This window comes from Tursiops truncatus, chromosome 13 (genome assembly GCF_011762595.2).
Source record: "Tursiops truncatus isolate mTurTru1 chromosome 13, mTurTru1.mat.Y, whole genome shotgun sequence".
NCBI classification, from domain to species: Eukaryota; Metazoa; Chordata; class Mammalia; order Artiodactyla; family Delphinidae; genus Tursiops; species Tursiops truncatus.
This window is the reverse complement of record NC_047046.1, coordinates 25047804-25055114: the sequence shown is the minus strand read 5'-3', so window position 1 is coordinate 25055114 and position 7311 is coordinate 25047804.

Genomic DNA, 7311 nt, shown 5'->3' with positions numbered 1-7311 from the left:
CCACGCCCTTCAGAATACTAATGGTGAGAAGTTCTATATGACGGGGTGCCCTGGTCAGATCAGCTTGGCAAATACTGCATGCTGCAGCCCCCGCCCAGAGATTTAGGATGTGCAGAAAAGACTCTATAATCCTGCGGCAGGGTGACCCCATTCATTTAGGGTTTCCCCAAACTGCTTTGCCACAGAGTTTGTTTCTGTGGAACACTGGTATTCTGTGAAACATGCCCATCCTTGGGTAACCACTGGTCTAGTCCAGTGGGGAGACTGCAGCCCAGAGAGGGGAGTGACTGGCCCCAGGTCATCGTTCAAAGAGTTATGGACAGAGCTTGACCCAAACCCATCATTGCTGCTTTCCCAACCCTTGGCCCAGGTCACGGTCAGAAGCAGACCAGTGGCCCTGCAGGAGTGAGCCGTGCCAGAAGAACCAGGAAGTGAACTCTGGGTTCTGGAGCCAGAGCTGGGCTGCACTTGTCCCGGGGGTCCTGTCTCCAGGTAGGGAGCCTGGCGTGTGGCCCCAACACTCTGGAGGAGCACAGATCCTGTTCTCCTCTGACTCACCTCCGTCCAACCTGCCCCAGCTGCAGTATCCAGGGACCCACATCATGGATTTCCCCTGGCCCGAGGGACACCTCAGCTTTACCCGAAAAAACTGGCAGCTGATCCTCCAGGGGGAACTTACATCCCCAACTCCTTCTACCAAAGCAAAGCCATTGGCTCTATGGTGACCTCAAGTTCCCCCAAATGCCTGGGTCTTATTCACCAATGGGTCAACTAAGCTGAAATCCAGTGGTGTCCACTGGCTGCTCTGCTGTTTACCCTCAGCAGCACGGCCCAGAACCAGAAATGGATGTGAGTCCTCTGCTCAGTGCGAGAATCCCAGGCCATTCTCATGCACTAGGCCAATCCTCCACTTGGTGAAGCCTGATGTGTTTTTACTGGCTCTTGGGCTGTTGTTGGGTCTGCCACCCCGCAAACTTCAAACTGTCTAGATCACTCATGTGGATGCCCAAGCCTGTTCTCTGATGTGACCAACTGGGATAAGGCTGGTGATTGCACCCCTGGGCCACCTGACTGCCACCTGGATTCATCACTGGGCTGGGTATGCCAACACACCCGCCACCTTGGACCTGGCACAAAGGAAAAATGGTTTCTGATGTGGAGGCCACCACTGCATGCTGGAGTTGTGATTCCTGCCAAGGGCTGGCCCATTTCTCTTGCAGGGAAGGAGGTCACCTTGCCCACCTTGCCCGGGCGGCACACCTCCGACTCCATCGTACCTCCCACCTGCTCTCGGGGCTATTCATGGTGACTCATCACGGTTGACACTTTTTAGGGTTATGGAGTTGCTGTTCCGTTCCAATCAGCCAACTCTGGGCACACCGTTGTGGCCCTTGAAACTAATCTGTGTGGTGTTTTTGGCTTTTGGGGCCATTTGCAGTCTGACAAGGTGTACCTTTCATCACAAAAGCATCATCAACAATGAGCAGAAGTCAAGATATGCTGTGGACCCTCCACACTCCCTGCCATCCAACCACAGGCCTCTGGAAGCATTCAACACTGGAATGCCTCCTCAAAAATCAACACAAAAAGGTTTCTGGCTCTACTTCCCTCACTGCCTCCTGCTCCACACACTTTTGTAAAGCATTTTGGCCATTGAACGCACCTGTCCCCCACTTCCTGGGGACATCTGGATGAAAGTGGTAAGAAGGTCATAAGGACCTATTTTGAAATTTGGGGATTCAGACTTGACTATTCCTGGACACCTTGCTTCTTTCTTTCCCCTGAGAGCAGCTCTGGGCTGGCCTGGTTGGCACATTTTCTAGGTGAAAGCCAAGCCAAAAGGGGGCCTAGGGATTCAAACTTGATTCTGGTTCAGCCACTTTGATTCTCTTGATGGACTGGCATGGTCTTAGATCACAAGGACCGCAACCACTTGGGTGAGGACATTGCTCGAGGAGAACCCCTACGGCGGCCCATGCGGGACAAAGTGGGGAATATATTGGGTCTCTCTGCATTTTATAAAAATGTCCTTTTCTTCTTGCACCTGACCCTTCCAAACAAAAGGTTTTGGTCTGAGAAGGAGAAAACTGGGGAAAAAAATTTAACAGGTGACATTTTAGCTACTGGAGTTTAGCTATGCTGATTTTGGAGGGGGAGCAGCAACTCTGGCCCCTAGGTAGGAAACACCTTAGATCCCAGGAGATAGGTAGAGAGAGGCATTAATCACGAATGATCTTTGCCTTTCATAATTGCCTCTGGAGCCTTCCAAAAATATGCCCTGGTGCAGTTCTCCCAAACTTCTGCAAGCACCTTAAATGTAACAGGGTTTGCCCTCTTCCTGACCAGATGGTTTTGACTACAGTGTGATTCCTGTTAACCTCACCAGAAGTCCATTGGAAATGCAGGGGATGTGGTTGGCTCCTGTATCTTCCAGGAAAAACTCCTGCAGTACCACCAGATGCCTTCCCAACCCCCATTCCCATAGAACGCACTCAGTCACCCTGTGGGGAAGAAGAATGCCACCCAGCTGGCGGCATGGGCAAACAGAATAGATTGGATGACTGCCCTCAGGCAGTCCTTCCAAACACGAGGATCAGACTCAATTATTCAAACTCAACTGGGAACCCAAAGGCCTACCAGCTGGCCAGGAGGCCACACTAGAGGCATTATCAACCTCTGTCTTGACGGATGGAGGTCCCTCTTGGGGGACCCCAACACTTGTAAATAACACTTTCTTTCTAGGGGCACCATGTGTGCCCTGATGACTGTACTTGTGTGGACGCCGTGCATGAACTCACCAACCTCCCTGAACAGTGTCTTGCATCTTTATGGTGGTTATAACAGACCTTCAAGTGTTTATTTGTTTTGTTTTGTTTTGGTTTTTTTTTTTTTTTGACTGCGCCGTGGCTTGCAGGATCTTAGTTCCCTGACCAGGGATCGAACCTGGGCACTAGGCATTGAGTGCGCAGAGTCCTAACCACTGGACCGCCAGGGAATTCCCCCTTCAAGTGTTTAAACAAATACCACCAGTAGGTTGGGTAGCCCACAGACAACTGTGGAGACCTCACTGAAATGAGGCTATCCTGAGTTACCCTGGGGAGCTTGCTGGACCAATAACTGACCCATTATTTAGGTGGACTCTGTGGGTAGTTATCCCTGTGATGGTAGTCATTGATTAGAAACAGTGATGCACAATTTGTCCCTGACTGCAGCTAAAGTGACCAGTGATACCACCTTGGCCCTGGAAGTCATTCAGGTCAGTGTCAACTTACTGGCCAGAGTGGGTACGAATGATAAACTTGCCTAGGCTTCTTCCTTGTGGGCCAGAGCGACGACTGGGCAATACCTAATACATCCTGCCATTCTTGGATTAATGACCTAGGTTAAGTGGAGAGGTCAGTATTTGAGAAAGCCATTTGACTTTTTCTAAGATAGACCTTGATGGTTTATGGGATTTGTCCAGCCTGTTGGGTCGAGGACCCAGGGGTGGGGGGCGGGTGGGGGAGGTGGGATTGAGGTTAATACTGCAGGTGGGACTCATTCTGCTCCTTGAAGTGCTGTGGGTGAAATTAATTAAATGCCAAGAGACAAACTGAATTGATTTAGTCCAGCTTCTGTTGATCAGATTAATGAGAGCAACTGTTGGCGTGGTACACTCATGGGGATGTTGCCAGAAGTCAAGATGGTGTAGAAATGAGGGGTGGACATTTTTGGAAGTTATCGTTGTGGGTCTCTCACATTTCTCGAATTTTTGCATGACTTGCGAGCTAAAGCCATGAATGCCTTTGTCCCAGACTATTTTTCAAGGATGTCTGCCGAGCCAACAGCCTTGTAAGATATAGTTCTCCCTCCAGAGCAAAGCACAAGTGTTCTTGCGACCTTGGTAGAGAGGGGCAGCGTCTGTCTTTAGAACAAGGAGCAGACATACTTTACCATCCAGTATAAAAGAGTCAAATTCTCTAAGCTCTCATCTCTCTTTTTCCCTTTCTCTCCTTCATGCAACTCACTGTGTGTGTAGGAGTCACTTGGCCCTCTTTGTGTTGTCTTGTGGGAATTGGGGCTCAGGGAACTCCTGCAAGAAAATGCTGGTCCTCTGGCTGCTGCTATTGTTGTAACGAAGTCCTTTGTCTCTGATCCAGGAGTGTTGTATCTTTGCGGAGCATCCATGAAACTGAGGTCAGCTAACTCATCAGCTTGCACGTAGGGTAAGATGTCAGATTCTTCCCAGTTCTCGACAAGATGTTCATGCTTTTCAACACAGTGAATTCCATTTCTTGGGACCTATCCTAAAGAAAACAATAGAAATAAGACTAATTTAGCCATGAAAGTATCCATACCAGCATCATTTGTAACAGCAATGAATAAATACATACATACATACCTTAATGTCTAACGTAGGGGAATAATTAAATAGGGGGCCATCTACATGTCGAACACTATGCAGCTGGTAAAGTGTTTAAAAACAATTTTTTTTTATAGTGAAGGAAAATGTTCACATTACATTGAGAAACAGAAGGGAACACCACAAAATTATATGGACATTATGATCCCAATTATGTTAAAATAGGCATAGTCCATAAAATAGGACTGGAAAGAAATATGCCAAAATGTTAGCTATGATCTATCTCTGGGTTGGAGGACTAGAGATGAGTTTTTTCTCCCTTCTCTGTATTTTTCCTTATCTTCTAAATTTTCTATAAAATATTTGCTCACTACAATCCGAAGAAAAAAGCCGATTTCTCTTTTGAATACCACAGTCCCCAGCCATGAGATCCTCTGCCCAGGGTCCCAGCTGAACCAGCGTGCCTTCCTTTGCTCTACAGAATTTCCCCAGGGGCCTGCTGTGCACCTGGAGCTGGGGACAGGAGAAACAAGAGCAGAAGCGGAGCCCTCAACCTGCACCATGCAGACATCTGCATTCCGGGGCCCATGACTCGTCGTGGACTGAGGCATGTGACCAGGAAGGACTTCCCAGCACAATCATTTAATGGGTGTTGTTGGTGTTTTTGGTTTTTTGTTTTTTTAAATAATAACTAGCATTTATTGAGCTCTTACAAAGTGCCAGACTATTCTGAGTGCTTTACATCCTCATAATAAATCTATTAGGTAAATACTACTAATTTTTTTTTTTTGGCCGCATTGCATGGCTTGTGGGATCTCAGTTACCCAACCAGGGATTGAACCTGCGCCTTCGGCAGTGAAAGCGCCGAGTCCTAACCACTGGACCACCAGGGAATTCCCTGTAGTTTTCATTGTAGAAGTCTTTCACCTCCTTGGTTAATTCCTAAGTATTTCTTTTTGATGCTATTCTAAGTGGAATTGTTTTCTTAATTTCCTTTTCAAATTGTTTAGTGTATAGAAATACAATGGATTTTTGTGTGTTGCTTTTGTGTCTTGTTGCTTTGCTAAATTCATTTATTAGTTCTAATACATTTTTTTTTCTAATACTCTTTTGGTATGAAATCTTTAGGGTTTTCTACATACAGGATGTCATCTACAAACATGATTTTACTTCTTTCAAATTGGGATATGCTTATTTATTTAATTGCTCTGGCTATAACTTCCAACACTATGTTGAATAGAAGTGCAAAAAGTGGGCATTGAGTCTTTCACCATCAACTATGCATGATGTTAACTGTGGGTTTTTCATATATGGTCTCTGTTACATAGTTTACTTCTATTCCGTGTTGAGTGTTTTATTCCGAGTTACGTTGAGTGTTTTTTTTAACCATGAAAGGGTTTTCAATTTTGTGAAATGCTTTTCCTACATCAATTAAGTTGATCATCTGAGATTTTAATGTGGCATGCTACATTGATTTTTGTATTTTGGACCATCCTCGCATTCTGGGAATGAATCCCACTTGGTCAAGGTGTATAATCCTTTTAACATGCTGCTGATTTCAGTTTGCTAGTATTTTGTTGAGGGTATTTGCATCAATATTCAAAGGGATATTGGTCTGTAGTTTTGTTTTCTTGTAGCATCTTTGTCTGGCTTGGGTGTCAGGGTAATGTTGGCCTTACAGAATGAGTTAAGAAGTGCTCCCTCCTCTTCAGTTTTTTTGAAAAATGTGAGAAGAATTGGTGTTCTTCTTTGAATGTTTGGTAGAACTCATCACTGAAGCCTTCAGGTCCCAGGCTTTTCTTTTTGTTGGGAGGGTTTTGATTACTCCTTCAGTCTCCTTAATAGTTATAGGTCTATTCAGATTTTCTATTTCTTTGTGACTCAGTCTTTTTTTTTTTTTTTTTTTTTTTGCGGTACGTGGGCCTCTCACTGTTGTGGCTTCTCCCGTCACGGAGTACAGGCTCCGGACGCGCAGGCTCAGCGGCCATGGCTCATGGGCCCAGCCGCTTCGCGGCATGTGGGATCTTCCCGGACCGGGGCACGAACCCGTGTCCCCTGCATTGTCAGGCAGACTCTCAACCACTGCGCCACCAGGGAAGCCCATCAGTCTTTTTTTAATAAATTTATTTATTTTATTTATTTATTTTTGGCTGCACTGGGTCTTCGTTGCTGTGCGTGGGCTTTCTCCAGTTGCGGTGAGTGGGGGTGCGCGGGCTTCTCATTGCAGCGGATTCTCTTGTTGCGGAGCACGGGCTCTAGTCGTGTGGGCTTCAGTAGTTGTGGCACGCAGTCTCAGTAGTTGTGGCACACGAGCTTAGTTGCTCCGTGGCATGTGGGATCTTCCCTAATCAGGGCTTGAACCCATTTCCCCTGCATTGGCAGGCAGATTCTTGACAACTGTGCCACCAGGGAAGCTCCTGTGACTCAGACTTGATAGGTTTTGTATTTCTAGGTATTTGTCCATTTCATCTAGGGTATCCAATTTGTTGGCGTACAATTATGTTGGTTCACAACCTCAGGAGTTCCCCGGGTGAAATTTAAAACTGGCCCCTGCTCTCGGAGGGCAAGAGACCAAAGAAAGAAGCAGCCACTCCAGATTGGCAGGTGGCAGTTTTAATAAAAGGACTTACATAGGAAGCTTGTCTTGGGCGGCTGCAAGATGAGTAGATCTCTGCCACCTGCCTGTCAGAATCTTAAGAGTTTACACAGATGCCTTAATGGGGTTCAGTCACTAAATACAGTCCAGATGGGCTCAATAACACACCACTCTCTCAAGGCTGCATCACCGATGTCGCTCCTAATGTAGGAACTGTGGGCAGAATGGACATTCCAAGGACACGGAAGAGGGTAAGAGCCTCCAATTGCCCAGGTCCAGCTCACAGCTCATCAGTGCCTTTAAATCCAATCGAATTAGAGAAGAATTCCAGGAATCCTAGAACCAACACAGAAGACTCATCCTTGAGATTCTG